The following is a 19,896-nucleotide window of genomic DNA, read 5'->3' on the forward strand; positions in this document are numbered from 1 at the left end:
TGCCCCTTGCTGTCTTTGTTTACAAATGCAAGGTTGTCATCACATGTGGACAACCAATGTCTTACTTCCTTTATTCCCCTCACCTGCAGCTGATTGACAGCTCTTTGAGATTATTGCTGCATGGGGGCTTATTGAGTGAAACCTTACTTTACTACAAAAGCAGATCTGACAATCTTTCCATACTGATCATGACTGACCTAGGAAGAACATTCGCCAGTAGGGTTTCAACACCCGTAGATCACGAATCCACAAGTAAAGTTCTGTTTTCTGTTTTACTGTGGCAGTTTAAATGCTTTCGGTTTTGTGAGGAAAGCCTTTAGGGACAGTGAATTGCAAAGCTGGTGAAATATTTATCTGTCTAGGCATGATACACAAATGTAGATTGAGATTCTCACACACCACACGTTGTTTATTAATTATGAGTCTCCTCTACACAACCAAGTGTCTGTTGTAGTACCAACACTGACCTGTGAGAGGCAGCAATATGCTATAGAAATACCAATAAAGTGTAGTAGAAGAAGAATTAGATGACAATAGGTTAGCTAGTGGAGAAAAAGAGGAAAAATGCTAAAAATAATTAGGCCTGATCATTGCTATGAATTTACCATTCTTCAGGCTACATTTGTACAGTGAGGGTTTTTAGGAAGCACAACACACAACGAAAGCCAAATATTGTGATTCATAATACAAACGTAACAATTGCAGGTTTTTAGAATTAACAATTAGTAGTGTACATGCCAGACAGAAACACAATGAGGAAGTTATTAAAGGATTATGAGACCAGTTTAATACAGTCACTATTAACAAGCATTGTGATGGGTTCTATTCTATTCTATTTGGAAAAACATTTTATGTGAATCACATCCAAAATGTCCCTCCACTGAATGGTGGTTTAAAAATTAAAGAATCTTGCCAAGTTTGAGAATCCGTGAGCATAAATAGCTGAAGGTCACAACCAGTAAACTTAATAATCATCAATACATCTGCATCGGAAGTGTCACGCCGCCACCGGCGTGACGGCCATGCTTTTATTTTCATAGTCATGTTTCCCGTTTTATTTTGAAAGTTCTAACTCTCCTCTCACCCCAGGTCACTTGCTCTTCCTGCAGCTTGCTAATTACCGGTCCCCGCCCATGATTACCACCACCTGCCACCAATCAAGCCACAATAAAAGCCACCTGCATTCTCCCCTCCGTGGCCGAAGTGTCACACACAGTCAGTGCATGGAAGCGTCCCACAGTCCTCGAGTCCTTGTCCCGGTGCCTTGTTGTCTTGTCTTGCCTTGTTTTCGTGCCTTGTTTTTGTGCCTTGTTTTTGTGCCTTGTCCTCCCCAGCGGAGCGCCTTTAGTTACCCCTTTTGCCTTGAGCCTTTTTCCTCCCTAGCGGAGCGCCTTTTGTTGTCCCCTATACCTTTTGCCTGTTTTTTCCTCCCCAGTGGAGCGTTTTTAGTTCTCCACTTTTTGATTCCCCTTTCTCCTCTCAGTGTGAGAGGAGACAGCTGCTGACCGGCAATAAACCTGTTGCCTTTGTGGCCTACCTTTATCCTGCGTCTGGGTCCTACCTCTCCTCGTCGTGACAGTACACTTCGGCCAGCATGGACCCAGCAGGAAAGGTCGAGGCTAGGATACAGAGCCTGGAGGTCCGGCTTGCCAACCGGGAAAAGGTTCAGCAAGCCGTGATTTCGCAGCTGGAGGAGCTGTCAAGCCAGGTCCATGAACTGGTGAGCCACATGCAGCCTCTCGCCCCTGAGCCTCGTCTGCTGCGGCCTCTCGCCCCTGAACCTCGTCTGCTGCGGCCTCTCGCCCCTGAACCTCGTCTGCTGCGGCCTCTCGCCCCTGAACCTCGTCTGCTGCGGCCTCTCGCCCCTGAACCTCGTCTGCTGCGGCCTCTCGCCCCTGAGCCTCGTCTGCTGCGGCCTCTCGCCCCTGAGCCTCGTCTGCTGCGGCCTCTCGTTCCCGAGCCTTGTCTGCTGCAGCCTCAAGCCCCTGAACCTCGCCTGCTGCAGCCTCTCGCCCTTGAACCTCACCTGCTGAAGCCTCTCGCCCCTGAACCTCGCCTGCTGCAGCTTCTCGCTCCTGAACCTCGTCTGCTGCAGCCTCTCGCCCCTGAACCTCGTCTGCTGCAGCCTCTCGCCCCTGAACCTCGCCTGCTGCAGCCTCTCGCTCCTGAACCTCGTCTGCTGCAGCCTCTCGCTCCTGAACCTCGTCTGCTGCAGCCTCTCGCCCCTGAACCTCGTCTGCTGCAGCTTCTCGCTCCTGAACCTCGTCTGCTGCAGCCTCTCGCCCCTGAACCTCGTCTGCTGCAGCCTCTCGCCCCTGAACCTTGCCTGTTGCAGCCTCTCGCCCCTGAACCTCGCCTGCTGCAGCCTTTCGCCCCTGAAGCTCGCCTGCTGCAGCCTCTCGCCCCTGAACCTCGCCTGCTGCAGCCTCTCGCTCCTGAACCTCGTCTGCTGCAGCCTCTCGCTCCTGAACCTCGTCTGCTGCAGCCTCTCGCCCCTGAACCTCGTCTGCTGCAGCTTCTCGCTCCTGAACCTCGTCTGCTGCAGCCTCTCGCCCCTGAACCTCGTCTGCTGCAGCCTCTCGCCCCTGAACCTTGCCTGCTGCAGCCCCTCCCTCCTGAACCTCGTCTGCTGCAGCCTCTCGCCCCTGAACCTCGTCTGCTGCAGCTTCTCGCTCCTGAACCTCGTCTGCTGCAGCCTCAAGCCCCTGAACCTCGCCTGCTGCAGCCTCTCGCCCTTGAACCTCGCCTGCTGAAGCCTCTCGCCCCTGAACCTCGCCTGCTGCAGCCTTTCGCCCCTGAAGCTCGCCTGCTGCAGCCTCTCGCCCCTGAACCTCGCCTGCTGCAGCCTCTCGCTCCTGAACCTCGTCTGCTGCAGCCTCTCGCTCCTGAACCTCGTCTGCTGCAGCCTCTCGCCCCTGAACCTCATCTGCTGCAGCTTCTCGCTCCTGAACCTCGTCTGCTGCAGCCTCTCGCCCCTGAACCTCGTCTGCTGCAGCCTCTCGCCCCTGAACCTTGCCTGCTGCAGCCCCTCGCTCCTGAACCTCGTCTGCTGCAGCCTCTCGCCCCTGAACCTCGTCTGCTGCAGCTTCTCGCTCCTGAACCTCGTCTGCTGCAGCCTCAAGTCCCTGAACCTCGTCTGCTGCAGCCTCTCGCTCCTGAACCTCGTCTGCTGCAGCCTCTCGCTCCTGAATCTCGTCTGCTGCAGCTTCTCGCCCCTGAACCTCGTCTGCTGCAGCTTCTCGCCCCTGAACCTCGTCTGCTGCAGCTTCTCGCTCCTGAACCTCGCCTGCTGCAGCCTCTCGCCCCTGAACCTCGCCTGCTGCAGCCTCTCGCCCCTGAACCTCGCCTGCTGCAGCCTCTCGCCTCTGAACCTCGCCTGCTGCAGCCCAAAGACCCGGAGCCTCGCCAGGCGCCGCCCAAAGTTCCGGAACCTCGCCAGGCGCCGCCCAAAGCTCCGGAACCTCGCCAGGCGCCGCCCAAAGTTCCGGAACCTCGCCAGGCGCCGCCCAAGGCCCCGGAACCTCGCCAGGCGCCGCCCAAGGTCCCGGCGACGCAAGCCCTGCGGCTGCTTTCACCTCTCGTTGGGCGTCGAGGACGCCCTCCTGACTGGCCCCGCTGGGACTCTCTCGTCGGGCTTCGCGGACGCCCTCCTGAACGGGACTCTCGTCTGGCGTCATGGACGCCCACCTGAACTGCCTTTTTGTCTGGGACGGATGGGTGGGTCGTGTTTCCCACCTCCGTGCCCCCTTCCGCCCACCCTTGTTTTTGGACTCCTTGTTGAAAGGCCGTCAAGAGCCGGCCATTGAGGGGGGGGTACTGTCACGCCGCCACCGGCGTGACGGCCATGCTTTTATTTTCATAGTCATGTTTCCCGTTTTATTTTGAAAGTTCTAACTCTCCTCTCACCCCAGGTCACTTGCTCTTCCTGCAGCTTGCTAATTACCGGTCCCCGCCCATGATTACCACCACCTGCCACCAATCAAGCCACAATAAAAGCCACCTGCATTCTCCCCTCCGTGGCCGAAGTGTCACACACAGTCAGTGCATGGAAGCGTCCCACAGTCCTCGAGTCCTTGTCCCGGTGCCTTGTTGTCTTGTCTTGCCTTGTTTTCGTGCCTTGTTTTTGTGCCTTGTTTTTGTGCCTTGTCCTCCCCAGCGGAGCGCCTTTAGTTACCCCTTTTGCCTTGAGCCTTTTTCCTCCCTAGCGGAGCGCCTTTTGTTGTCCCCTATACCTTTTGCCTGTTTTTTCCTCCCCAGTGGAGCGTTTTTAGTTCTCCACTTTTTGATTCCCCTTTCTCCTCTCAGTGTGAGAGGAGACAGCTGCTGACCGGCAATAAACCTGTTGCCTTTGTGGCCTACCTTTATCCTGCGTCTGGGTCCTACCTCTCCTCGTCGTGACAGGAAGTAAATCCATCACCTTAAGATTGTTTATATGATGACTCAGGATTTATTTACAGGCTTTGATGACTGATTGTGACTCAGCAGGAAATTAAGCTGGTTTTGTTTTTGGCTGTCTCAATCATTGCAGAAGGTGTCTATAGTGATTGCTAATTACAAGATCATAATATTAGATTGGTTGATTTACAACCAGGAAGCTAGTGTTCATTATAAGAATGTTTTATATAGAGTGGTTATCTCTCTTGTGGGATGTAAATAATACTCCTGTCAGACAGGGTCATGATGTTTTATGGAATGTTACAAGAATTATATATTGAATGTCTGTAGGCAAAATTATTCATGATCATTATAGGCATTACTCATGGCAGACCTGTATGAATCATAGTGGAATATAATAAAGCACCTGTTTTTATCCATCTCAGGCGGTGACCATTTTGCCGCTTACTGTTGACTGAAATTGACATTGCAGTTCCAATGGGCTCAGATAACGACTGTCATGGCTCACCTGTTTTCTGGCTGAGCTGTGATTGGTAGTTACCTGCTCCCTGAGCAACTGTGATGTCTTTTCAGTCAACAGCAAGTGGCAAAATGGCCACCTCCCTGAGATGGATATTAACAATGGGGTGGATTTTTATGCTTAATTCATATTCCACAAACACAATATTATCAGAATGCCATGTTTAGGAAAGTGGGGGGCACATAGAACACATTGAAAAGAATACTTCAGACTACACTTCCCTTAAAAAAACAAACAAACAAACAAAAACTATTCATACACTTTCTCACTACAAATGTGTTTTAATCTGTCTTATTTTTCTTTTGTGTAAATAGCATTATATCTTTATTTCAGCCTTCACATTAAAATAGTATGAAAAATACAAACTCAAAGACACAAATATGGTATATAAATACACATACAATGGAATGTCTGAGAAGCAAAATGACTGAATCCTTGAAATTAAATTTCTTTTCGTATTTATTGAATTCATGTTTTGTTAACTAACTTACTGCAGTAAATTCATATTAGAATACAATATCCATCCATCCATTTTCTTGACCGCTTATTCCTCACAAGGGTCGCGGGGGGTGCTGGCGCCTACCTCAGCTGGCTCTGGGCAGTAGGCAGGGGACACCCTGGACTGGTTGCCAGTCAATCGCAGGGCATCCAGAGACGAACAACCACTCACACTCACAAGCACACCTAGGGACAATTTGGAGCGGCCAATTAACCTGCCATGCATGTTTTTGGAATGTGGGAGGAGACCAGAGTACCCGGAGAAGACCGGAGTACCCGGAGAAGACCCACGTGGGCACGGGGAGAACATGCAAACTCCACCCAGGAAGGCCGGAGCCTGGACTCGAACCGGAGTCCTCAGAACTGGGAGGCGGACGTGCTAACCACTCGCCCACCGTGCCGCCAGAATACAACATGACAAAGTAAAATAAAATAAAACGTCTTTGGTCAAAATACACTAAAAATCAAGAATTGTATTACACTTTCCACCTTCTTTACAGCAGCCCTCTTAAAGAATCTCTTAAATCGGTGTGAGAGTGGAGGGTGGGGTTCTGTTGTATGCAAATGAGCCACTGCTCACCACATCCTTCCCTAATGCAAGGTGTGCCAGTGTGGCTCTGCATTACTATGCTGAGCAGGTAGGGAGGAAATATTTTAAGGCCAGAACCTGAACTTGTCATGACTGGGTCATGCCAGGGTTACGTTTGGGTCATGACCGTGAGGTCAAGTATCTGTTTTGAACCGATGTAACCGGCATCTATTTTCACCTGGTCTTAACCTATGTGATGTCAGGAGCTATGTGATGTCAAGAGTCTTTCATCTCTTGATCTGGTCAACAGTCAATCAGATAATTCCATGTCAGTCCTGTTACCCACATGTCTAGCCACAACTAATCAGATCGATTCACTGTCTATATAAGTTGTCTGAGAAATGTGTGTGTTTGTCAGATTATTACCTCTGTTCCTCTGTGCATCTCCACAGCCCAAGGGGGCTTGGCGTCTCGTGATTCTCGATGCATTCTCATTGTTTCTCGTCTAGCCAAGTTTGTTCTATGTCTCTCAATGTTATCCGAATAAAGAGTTAAAATCTTATTTGTGTCTGCGCTTTTGGGATCCAACCTCAGAACGTAACAGATCTAGCTCTCACTGGAATACCAATTAGCACCACCAGTACATTTTGTGATGTATTTATGTACATAGTCACAAGGTTTTCAAGACGTCGCCATACAAAGCATCTTAACTCATTCACTGCCAGTCATTATAGAAAATTTTTACATTTCCAATACTCACGTGATATTCCATTCAATAATTATATATAAACCGAATCTACCAAATAACATAATAGACTCCCTACTTTTTGTCCCGTCCCGTTCTTTTATAATTGACAGCAGAAAAATGTAGGTTTGCCAAAATACAGCCATTTCTCCCATGTACTCTGAAACTGTGTTTATTTCCTATAAAATGGGGCTATGATGTCATCTACCGGTGGTTGGGCATCAGTAAAGTTGTTTCCAAGTTTGATATTTACAGTGGAGCATGCTCAGATTCGCCCCCATTTAGCACCGCTCTAATAAATACAATTGACAAGTATACTTGTCAAAGGCAGTGAATGTTAACAACTCAATCTTGATATGACTTATATGAATCTCATGTAAGAATATGACAAATGAGAATGTAAACATTTGTAATATTGGTACTCATTATTTCAAACATCCCCCAAAATAGACTTATTTTGGGCATTGACAGTGATGGAGCTCAACAAATTGAATGCAGAATGGATGTGACATTAATGTTAAATTGTGTCACAGAAAAGACATCAAGATGTCAAGTGACGATTGGGATTTGCAAGGCTCATCATATCAAGACTTCCTCATGCGTGCAAATTTATGTAATTGTACTCTGCGTAGCGTGATTGTCATTTAATCATTTTCGCACCGTAGATAAACTCAGCCCCAATCTTATTGTCTGAGAGGATGAACACGCCACGCCAATTTTGCATATGTTGTCTGTAGCTGACAGATGATATGAAATTATGCCACATTAAAATCTTTTAGTCTAAATGTCAAATCTGTTGTCTGAGGCTGAGAGACAAATTCATCTGCTGGGATTTTCAAAATTTTTACTTGTATTCTCATGTTTTATAGGCACCTGTGACTGTTTGTTGTGCTGATAAGTGAGCTCTCAGTAAGACACTTCAGCCCATTTGATTAGTGTGATGGTGGACTGTATGAACATACTGCTCTTTAGCAGCAACACACTCTAAAAATAGATAAAATAAACAAACTCATACGCTGAAATTATTCCATCAAGCTGGATAGGCCATGCACAGACATTTTGCTCACAATACATTATACGTTACATCGCAATGAAAATGCTGCTTTACATAATTAAAGGAAGGATGAGGCAACCATTTTTGGATCGTCGTCGAGAACAACAGGTGGCCCCAGCACGAGAACTTAACTTAAAGCTACTGAAATGCAGAAAATTCAATTTTGAATTGTTCCTGCCACCTGTGGCCAAAAAAGGAAACTGCACACATCTTTTTTTTTTCACTCACTCACTCACTCACTCACTCACTCACTCACTCACTCACTCACTCACTCACTCACTCACTCACTCACTCACAAACAAATGTGGTCTCCCAGGCGTGGAAGTGAACCCACACCAACCGGCACTGAAGACAATAGTGATGGTTCCACTCCTCCACTCAGAGCCCCGAACTGCATACGCCCTTCTTCATGTAAGCAATGTGCACATGACGTCATCTGCAGACAGAGGGCGGGAATTTAGAACCCGAATCCAGTATGAAAATAATCGTTCAGAGGCTTGCAGGAGTTCCCATTATGAACAGCTAAGGTGTTAGTATACTAATTAGAAGATGTTTAAGTCATAATAGGTCAAATAAAAAGACTATTGTAAAGATATTTTGGGGTAAATTGTTCCAAAGAACATATTTAACCCTTTAACACCTTGTCACAGGCCTGGACAACGAAGACTATTTGGGGTCTGGCTATATTATCTATGCAGACACCTTTTACACCAGTCTCTGCTGTTCATCAGGGATTTGGAGCTTTCGGAACATACAGGTAATGTGAAAGGACTGGTATTGTTAAATGGTTTGGCACAGCATAATGGGGGCATATTCACTAAGAATGCGTGGCGTCCGGTAAGAGCGCGAAATTTTGCACCGCAACTGCACCCGCAGTCTGCGCCCAGTTCCCCACCTATTCACTAAGGTTATTGCTCTAATCATATACCGGCGCAAACACGCCCACAAAACTGACAGCTTGGAGCAAATTTGCACCTGATTTACCACACATGGCAACGGATTTGCGCCAAGAACATGGTTGTTATAGTAGCAGTTGCGAGAAAGATAACATTATCAGAAAGCGAGGTTGGACCGAGAGTAAGCGTTTATAGAGCCATTAAGCTGGACAGAGCAGAGAGGACGACAACAACGTCATTCATTCAGAAAATATAAATTATTGGTGCGATCATATGAGGTTGGCATGCAGCGTACAGTATGCATCTGGCACGTAAAAATGATCGTAAAACGCCTCTCTCTCTCTCTCTCTCTCTCTCTCTCTCTCTCTCTCTCTCTCTCTCTCTCTCTCTCTCTCTCTCTCTCTCTCTCTCTCTCTCTCCTCTCTGCGTGATCAGCCAGAAAGTGACATGCACCGTGCCACATGCACTGCTGTCATGATCCAGGGATCGAGCTAAATACATGCTTTCGATAAACGTTATTTGCGTCACGCAAACTCCATGTGGCTATTTGCGCTGGTGTTAGTGAATTAGACGCTGCATATCAATGAGTCTCATTTGCATTGGGGTGGGCATATTTTGCGTCAATTGTATGCAAATTACCTAATTTACATATGCGCAAATAACACGGGAGCATCGTGGTGCAATCTGGTTGGCAGCGCACTTAGTGGATTTCCCTATCTGCGCATGTTTAGGGAATTAGGTGCTCCCGGTTTGCTCAATTGTTACCGGCAAAGGCGACACAAACCTTTAGTGAATAAGCCCCAATGGTGTTTTAGTGATGAGCCAGTCTACCTGCAGTCAGAAGATCTGGGTTCAAATCTCCATTGGAACATTTATGTATATGTTCACCCTGGCCTTGCATGGATTTTCTCTGAGTGCACCAGCTTTCTCCCACATTTCAAAAACGTCTGTTACATTCAGCGAAGAGAACATTTCACCAAGACTTGACGTCACATATAACATCTAGGTAGCAAAAGGCAAAGCTTTCTCCGATGGCTCCATTAGCAATGAAGCCTTTCCACCTCATTTGACCAAGGCAGAGAGTTTGAGAAAATGTTGTAAATGGTTTGAATGATGATTTTAGCCATTTTCTCTATTGCTGTAGTTTGAATGTGTGAATTAATGAAAATGTTCTGTGAGTTAAATTGCTTGGAACGGAGAGCCCATACAGTAATTTCCATTTCAATAGTTAAGTAGATTAGAAAATAGATGTGGGAGAAATTATAACATAGTTAAAAGGCTCAAAGTACTAAATAAACAAATAAACAAACAAATAAATAAATAAATAAATAAATAACTAAATAAATAAATCTCCTTTTCAATGGAAGTAAATGTCAAGGGCACACAAAAAAGGCAGGCTCGTCATTGCCTGTATGTTTTGCTAAATGACGAAAAACAAAACAAAAACAAAACCCAAACATGTTGTACCTGTGAGAAAAGTTTGTCCTTTTAAAAGTGACTGCTCCACAATCTAAGAGACACTCTTCTGTCACACTGAGTGCCATCTTGTTGAGGCAATGAATAAATGTGGAGTAAATAATGTCCTCTTCTCTTAACTCTCGTTTCAAATGTGCTGCTCACTGCAGAGTGCTTTGTGCGTGAAATGCCACAGTAAATCATTTTATGGCCTTATTTGCTCACAACTGATTCAAGGATGAATGCTTGAATGCTGAAAGCACTCTGAACAGGTTATTGTACAGTATGTGAGAATCAAGGCTGAGGAGGAGTGTTGCTGGCAAATCATCAACTAATTGACATCCAGCTATTCATTGAACCATTTGCATCATGAGGAAATGATTTAGGCAAAAATAATACTACTAATAATTTAAACTAGAGCTGCGAGCAGCTATAAAGGGCCCTCGCAGCCCGGGCCACGTTGGGGACCTTGCACGTTGGGGTACTTGCACGTTAGGGTACTGGCACGTTGGGGTACTGGCATATTGGAAGCAAAATTTCTTTGAAAATGGCATAATAAACGTTTACATGTAGAATTTTTTTTTTGCCAGTCTGTGTCAAGCTCAACGGGTTTTGGTGATTGTTAAGACCTGCAAAAATCAGCGTCCTTTTTTATTTTTAGGCAATGAGTTGCCCTGATTGGTATTTTTTGTAAAAGTGTATATAGACATCATCACTCGTTGTACTCATTGCACAATGTTACTTTTATTGTCCAAAGGGGCAATCAAAAATGAATAAAATAAAATGGAAACGTACATACGTTTGGATCGGTGTGAAGCCAGTGAACAATTTGAGTGGTGAAAACTAAAAGAATATTCATAAATGACTTAGTTATCACACTTAGAATGAGTTTACATTTTTTGTACAAAATACCGTATGTGTTTTTTTTTTAATTTATATATTATGCCTCAAGGGCTAGATGGCGCTGTATTTATAACTGAATGTTGTCATAGAGATACCTTCAGGCCTTGATTATAAGCATACATGTCAAGTGTGGGATTTTTTTTGGAGCATGTATCGTGGAGTTATTAAGCATATCCTTCATTCACGATATTGCTTTTAATGTCCACAGAGGCTATCAAAAATAAATAAAAATATATATATGTTTGGATAAGTCTGATGCCAGTGAACATTTTGAGTGGTGGAAACTAAAAGAATATTCATAAATGACTGAGTTATCACACTTAGAATGAGTTTACATTTTTTGTACAAAATACCGTATGTGGGGTATTTTTTTTTATGCCTCAAGGGCTAGGTGGCGCTGCATATATAACTGAATGTTGTCATAGAGATAACTTCAGGCCTTGACGATAAACATACATGTCAAGTTTGGGATTTTTTGGAGCATGTACCGGGGAGTTATCAAGCATATCCTTTTTCATTGCGAAACACAAATTTTGATGCCACGCCCTCATCATATAGTATTTCGAAAAGTCAAGATTTTCCCCCCTGTCGTTGGCTCAGGTCTTGACATTGTCCAGGTCAAGTCTTAACTCAGTCGGATGAAACGTGGAGAAGAAGTGGGCAAAAGTATGCCCCCTGTAAATGTGCAAAAATCATCAAAAATGGGACATTCAAAAATTCGTAGCTCACTTCCTGTTCATTTTAGCATATGGGTCCAAGAGACTTTTATGTAGGTCTTGGGCTCCCTCATACACCTAAAATTTTTCGTAGATCTTGCTTAAACGTACAACCGGGGCTGCTTCGTTAAAATTTTCTAGGGGGCGCTATTGAGTCATTTTTGTAAAAATAGCACAATCAACATTAAAATATTGCTCATTTTACCAGGCCAGATGTGTGTGCCAAGTTTCATGAGTTTCTGTGCATGTTTAGACCCTCAAAACCGGCGTTGTTTTCTTGGCGAACAGCGCTTAGCCACGCCCACAGCAATTCACGAAAACTCACAAACTTCGTGTTGTGACATCATGAAGGCCGAAACCCTCATCTGAGCAAATCTGAGTTAGGTCCAGTTAACGTGTTTGGACAAAAACGTAGAAGAAAATTCGTAAGAAAAAAAAAATGCCACTAGGTGGCGCTATCAGTAAGATGAAATATAAGTTCGTAGATGTCTTTAGGGCTGGACTCTCATCAAATGTGTGAAATTTTGAGAAGATAGGATCATCTCGGTCAAGTTAATGCAGCTTTTATTGTCACGAAAAATCTTCAGACTTTGCGTCACCGTAGCGGCCACGCCCTTTGGCGAAAAGTTACAATATTCGGTGTGGGGCATGATCAACATCTTAAGGCTTTTCTGACCAATTTTCAACTGGATCCCTTCAACGAGCTCAGCACTGTAGCTAAAAACGTAAAGTATGACATTTATTTTTACCACTAGGTGGCGCTATATGTATAACTGAATTTTATCATATAGATGTTTTCAGGCCGTGACTATTACGTTTTCTGAGAAGTTTGAGATTTTTCGGAGCTTGAACATGGGAGTTATTAAGCATTTGCTCTTTCTGGACAAATGAAATTTTCAAGGCAATATTTGATGCCCCGCCCCCGTCATATAGTATTTCAAAAAGTCAAGGTTTTTTGCCCAGTTGTTGTCTCAGGTCTTGAGATGATAAATGCCAATTTTGAAGTCAACTGGATGAAAAATGTTTGCAAAGGGGGAAAAAGCATGACCACAGTGAATGTGCCAAAATAGGCCAAAATTGGACATTAAAAAATTCATAGCTCATTTCCTGTACATTTTAGCTACATGGTCCCAATAGACTTTTTTGTGCGTCTCGGGGTGCTACACGTGCCTGCCAATTTTCGTTGCTCTAGCTCAGTGGTGTCAAACATACGGCCCGCGGGCCGGATCAGGCCCGCAAAGGGGTTTAATCCGGCCCGCGAGACGACTTTGTAAAGTAAAAAAAAATTGTAATGTCGGACCAATTAATCAGCCAGCCACAATCAAATATATAAATTTGTAATTTTAACTAGAGATAGACCGATATGCTTTTTTCAGGGCCGATACCGATTCCGATTATCGGTAGTCAAGGAGGCAGATAACCGATATTTGAAGCCGATATTCATTTGCAGTAAAAGTTAAAATGTTGGCACCAAATTTTTGAATAGTGCAAACCCTAACCGTTCTTTACAATGGATTCTCACACTGCACTTTTCATTTTACATCCTTCTATCTGCAATAAGACGTTGGTGGCGGGGGGAGTTAAATGTGGGGGCCGTTTTTTGAAGTAATAGGAGGAACCCTGTCATTCAAAATGTGCATCAGCTGTGGCATTACTTATTACTACAGCAAAAAAAATAAAAAATTCCATGAGAAAAACTATTCATCCCTGAACACCATACAGTTCTTGTAGACCTTATTATGATTATTGTTATTGTTACCATATAGACAGTTTTGATAAGCTGAGGATCTTAAATCGAGAACAGCAATATCATGCTACTCCTCTCTACAAGAGAACTGTCAAAAGACAGCTTCAGGATACAACACACTTCATCATGTAGTTTACTGCCACTTAGGATGCCCCAATCAACGCAGAAAAAGGTAGAGTAAAATAACTTGGTTATAATAATAGTAAGAATAACTTCGTTAAACAGACATTGTTGCGGTGGACCGTTGCCAGTTTCTGCTGTTTAATGTGTTTTACACTTATAGACACGTGTGTGTATATGGGCACACTATTCTCTCACTACTGTACTGTATTGTATCACTTAATGGCACAGATGTACTTGTCTAAATAATAACTGGGCTGCAACATTGCTAATTCACATTAACAAGCACTATCTTAGCTGTCCACATGAATAGTTACTAACACACGAGAAAGTTATACAACACACCAAACATGAGCTCATTATTCAAAGTATGATGCACGTAACGAAATTACATCACTGAACATTAATTGCAGCCGACTATGGCCGTAGATGTCACATAATGGCGGCGCCCATTGAGAGCATAATGTCCCAACTGACGGCAGGCATGACGTGAAAAGAGAGACAAAACGAGCAAATAAGCACACTATACTTTAGTGCACTTCTCTACTAATGCCTAACATACGGAAGACAACACGTTCGTGTAGTTAAACGGTGTTTGAGACACTTAATTTGTTAGGAGCGGACTTTAACGAGGTGCACAACGAGCTGTCAATCAAATCGACGTCGAAGCTTAAGGCACACAATGGCAAACCAGTGCGACAAATAAACACAATATAAAGTAACTAAACGCTATTTAGTGTCACTGTGGCATCTAACTGCATAATAAACGCTATGCAACAAGTAGTGGACGTGACCCAGAATGCAATGTGTGCGTCACGAGAGGTAAATATAATGACATTACTCTACTCTTAACATGGAACTAGACAATATAATGACAACTGTTAATATTTGGAACCTTTCTAACAAACATTGTTTACTTAATTAAGTGAAAATGTGTGTGATTCCCTCCCCGAGTAGTTCAAGTAGTGAATTAGCTACTGGGTGTTAGCCTACATGCTAAGCTGAACACACCACTGTTAGCTAGCGGGGATTCAATGCAAGGCAATGCAGCTCCATTCATATAGTGCATTTAATACACAACATAATTCAATGTGTTTAGCTTATCATGGTGAAAAGTTCAGCGGAGTCTCTTCTCTTTTAACTTACCTTCGAAGCATGTGTCTCGCGTTGTGTCCGTGGGTGCGTGTGTGACCGGCTACTGTGATACACGGCATACACTACTGATTGGTTCTGGCTCTTTCACGGCTAACCAATCAAATGCTGCTATGCTATGGCCGTTACGTTGCTGGAGTTGGACTCCATAACAGACAGAGACGCTCTGGGATGCATTCGAAGCGAAAAGACAGAGTTTTAAATGGATCGCTTATATCGGCCGTCAGATTATTAAAACAGGCCGATACCGGGTTGTTGTACCAATATGTCAAAATATCGGCCCCGATTATCGGCCCGACCGATTATCGGTCTATCTATAATTTTAACAAGCAGTCCTCAGATGAGTAATGTAACTTGTACACGGAATTATTTTAAACACAACTTAAAGTTGTGGTTTGTTAAAAAAAAATAAAAAAATAAAAATGTTTTTTTTTTAAATCATAGACCAACATAAACGTGTTAAATATGACACGAATTCAATTACTGGTAACACAAATACATATGACAAGGATTAACGTCCTGATAACTTCGTTAACTGTGCCACACAATGGATTCTGGGAACTATATATATGCAAAACAGGTAGACTTAACACATCCGGAACTCATACAGCCAAAGTGTTGCTGCGTTTCATTTGCATTTGTGTTATGTTTTTTTTTTTTTTTTTTTTTACAATAAATTACAGTTAAGCTCCGTAATTTAGGGCTGGCCCAAAAATTGCAAAAATCTGCGTATAATTGACAGCAATTGTTTTTAAGTTATATACCATTATTTTACCAATTCTGCCCACTTAGTAATATATTTTCCTCCATGCGGCCCCTGAGCTAATATGAGTTTGACACCCCTGCTCTAGCTCAAACGTGCCGGGCTTGGTTATTATTTTTCTACGCTAGGGGGCGCTATAGAGTCGCGTTGTTATGACGCCTTCATAATATAAAATTTTTCGCCGGGCCCGAAGAGTGCGCAAAGTTCGGTGAGTTTTCGTGAATGTTTAGATACCCAAAATCGCGATCGTTTGCGGAGAATAAAGAATAATAATAATAATAATAATAATAATAATAATAATAATAATAATAATAATAATAATAATTTTTACAAAAACAATAGGGACCTCGCAGCGGTCGCTGCTCGGGCCCTAATAATAATAAAAAAGGTTGGTTGTTCGTCTCTGTGTGCCCTGCGACTGTCTGGCAACCAGTGCAGGGTGTCCCCCACTTACTGCCCAAAGCCAGTTGAGATGGGCTCCAGCACCTCCCGCGACCCTGGTGAGGAATAAGCGGTCAAGAAAATGGATGGATGGATGGATGGATGGATGGATGGATGGATGGATGGATGGATGGATGGATGGATGGCTAATAAGACTTAGGCAATTATTTTAAGAAGGTGACAATATGCAGAGCCGAATGGAGCAGCCAATGGAACATTTTCATGACATTTTACAATACTAATCCGTGCACCTTTTCCAGTCGTGTAAACCGATCCTACAGTGGAATCTGCATTGTAAATGGATATCAAGTGTTCCCTCTTCACCAGGGAAGGTAATTGGTGGGCAGGGTCAAGAAAGTTCACTCACACTTAACAGAAAAAGTACTGTAAGTGTATAAGAGGAAGAGCTAAGTGACATACTACCCCGACATTTTTTTTTTTATCCACTTTTTAATTGGTTCCACCAGCCTGTCCCCCATTCCGCCAGTGCCATTAACTTCCCCAGGAGGAGGCCGATCTGCCGGAGCCGGTGTCGTGTCTCAACCAGATCACGGATGATAAGCAGCTTGTGGATACGTTGCCCGAACACACTCCTAGCGCGTGTTTCAGTATCAATTTAAAGTTTTTAATTTATGAATTTACAAAACTCTTTATGGACTTGGTCCCTCTTATTTACCCTCATGGATGCTCAAGCCTTTCATTATTACCCAATCAGAACTAAGACTAACGGCAAAGCATTGTTCCAAGTCTACGGCCCCCATTTGTGGAGTAGCCTCATTCACTGTCAGGGCCGCAGAGAGTGCTGATATTTTTAAAAAGAGGCTTGAGACCGGCTTTTTTTGTTTGTTTTAATTTTAACAGATTATCAATAATGTTTTTTATGCATAAAATTCGTCTTCCTTTTTATTTTTATTTAGCCCGTTTGGAATTGCATTTATTTTTCAGTAACCTGAATTTATCTGTATTTAATTGGACATCACTTTTTATTCATTTTGCATTTTATTTATTCTATTTTGTTTATTTTGGTATCTGTGATCTTATTTATATAGCAGTGCAGTGGTGCCTTGAGATACAAGTGACCCGATTTCTGAGTTTTTTTTTTTTTTTTAAGGTCGTCTAATTCGCTCAACCTCGAGATAGGCCTATTATTCTATATTCTTCAAAAAGAGGCTTCCAGCTGTCATTTACCACTTTCAGCTGAAGGTTATTTTCAAAGTAAACAAAACAAAAATAAATATTAATTATTTAAAGCAACCACACATACAGGTAGCATCTGCTTCCTGAATGCTAACATACAATGGGAAATACTATCAACACACAGGCTAACAATTAGTATCTATGTGGCTGTTTTGTCACCCTAAGCAAAAATATATATGCACACAATAATTGCTAGAACAAATGCAGACAGCCCATTTAATTCCCAGCGGCATATATTCTTTATCCTTTGCAGCACACCACTACCACTGATTGGAGTTGAGACGTCTCAAGAAACAGTACAGCTTGTTTGTTGTTTACTGCCCACAGGTGGCCATTGCAAAAAAATATATATTTCGTTTTTGCAGATCAGTGGATTTGCTTTGTTTGTCTTTTGTCACATTTTTTTTTAATTTATTTTTTTTTACCCGTCTTCCATTTTGCGTTGCTTTTTAACTATGAAATGTGCTATATAAATAACGGTGTTTTTTTTTGTTTTTTTTTATTTATTTGAATGATTGATTGGTTGGTTGACTGATTAAATTGGACTTTTAGGGACAAAGAAAACATTGCAGAAACGATTTTCATCAAAACCCTCAGTGATTGTAGATGTCTTTAAAAACTACAAAATGTCTCTTTCCTTCCTGTAAAGTTGCAGACAGACTATTTCCAGTTTATTATGGTGCATTGTGTGAATTGTGAAAGTGTGTGTAGGTGTGTTTGTGTATGTGAAATAACAGGATTCTCCTTGTATCTGTTTCTAGCTACTGATCTTGTCTGCCTTGGCAGTACGTTGTGGTGCATATTTCGCCAGCATTATAGCGTGGCTCCTAAAATTTGCATTTTAGTGAGGTTGTAGTAATAAAGGCGGAGGAAATACTTGTATATCAAACAGGCGGCATGGTGGATGACCGTTTAGCACGTCCGTCTCACAGTTCTGAGGTTTGGGGTTTAAATACAGGACCCGTAATTCCTGTGTGAATTTTTGATGCTTTCCCTGGGCCTGCGTAAGGTTTTCTCTCAGCACTTCCGTTTAAAACAAAAAACAATAAGCAATCTGGTTGTTAATCCTCTGTCCCAGAATAAATGAACAACAAACCCAATTCCACTGATGTTGGAACATTGTGTAAAATGTAAATTAAAATGGATTTGCAAGTTTTTCAAACTTTCTTCAGTTGAATTCATTACAATGACATGTTTAAAGTTAGAACTAATGAATATTTATTATTATCTCAGCCTATCTCAGCTGGCTTTGGGTAGTAGGCAGGGGACACCCTGAACTGGTCGCCAGCCAATTCGCAGGGCACACAGAGACGAACAACCGTCCACACTCATCAAGCACACCTAGGGACAACTCGGAGCACCCAATTAACCTGCCATGCATGTCTTTGGAATGTGGGAGGAGACCGGAGTACCCGGAGAAGACCCACGCGGGCACGGGGAGAACATGCAAACTCCACCCAAGAAGGCCGGAGCCTGGACTCGAACCGGAGTCCTCAGAACTGGGAGGCGGACGTGCTAACCACTCATTCACCATGCCGCCCCATCATCATTATTATTATCCATCCATCCATTTTCTTGACCGCTTATTCCTCACAAGGGTCGCGGGGGCTGCTGGCGCCTATCTCAGCTGGCTCTGGGCAGTAGGCGGGGGACACCCTGGACTGGTTGCCAACCAATCGCAGGGCACACGGAGACGAACAACCATCCACACACACGCACAAGCACACCTAGGGACAATTCGGAGCGCCCAATTAACCTGCCATGCATGTCTTTGGAATGTGGGAGGAGACCGGAGTACCCGGAGAAGACCCACGCGGGCACGGGGAGAACATGCAAACTCCACCCAGGAAGGTCCGAGCCTGGACTCGAACCGGAGACCTCAGAACTGGGAAGCGGACGTGCTAACCACTCGACTACCGTGCCGCCCCATTATGATTATTATTATTATTATTACTTACTTACTTAGTGCTCGAGTAACGTCAGATTTCCTTTTTTTTTTTTTTTTTTTTTGTTACGTCAGATTTCCGTTCTTATGCTAGCGATGTAACCCGAATTTTCCCCATTAAAGTCAATATTTACATCAAAATAATTTGCATAAAAAAAAATCTAAAATGCATTAAAAAAAAAAGGAAAAAAAAGATGCTGTACTTACCATTACTGCTTGGAGGTGGCTGGAAAAGAAGGGAGGAGGCTGATGTGGAAAAAAGAGGATTATTATGAAAGCAACATTTTCGAAAGTCTCATTTGTCCATATGCAAGGTTGAAGTAAGTAAGGATCATGGCCTAGTGAACCACAACAAGAGCAATTCATCCAACAATTTAATTAAAAGTACTGTTTTTCAATGTACAATTGCAAGGCATTTCGAGATTTCATTATCTGTGGTCCACAATAGCATCAAAAGATTCTGAGAATCTGAAGAAATTTCTGCATGCAAGGCTGTAAACCAACATTGAATGTCATAACCTTCCATCCCTCAGGTACCACTGCATTAAAAACCAGCATCAATGTGTAACTCAACTCAATTGTATTTATGAAGCACTTTAAAACCAACATCCAAAGTCTTGTAAAGACAGGGAAAACAAAATTACACAAAATAGATCAATTAATGCCCTGCGATTGGCTGGCAACCAGTCCAGGGTGTCCCCCGCCTACTGCCCAGAGTCAGCTGAGATAGGCTCCAGCACCCCCCGCGACCCTTGTGAGGAATAAGCGGTCAAGAAAATGGATGGATGGATAGATACATTAATAAATCTCATAAGTGCGT

Source organism: Festucalex cinctus, chromosome 8 (assembly GCF_051991245.1).
Source record: "Festucalex cinctus isolate MCC-2025b chromosome 8, RoL_Fcin_1.0, whole genome shotgun sequence".
Classification (NCBI taxonomy): Eukaryota; Metazoa; Chordata; class Actinopteri; order Syngnathiformes; family Syngnathidae; genus Festucalex; species Festucalex cinctus.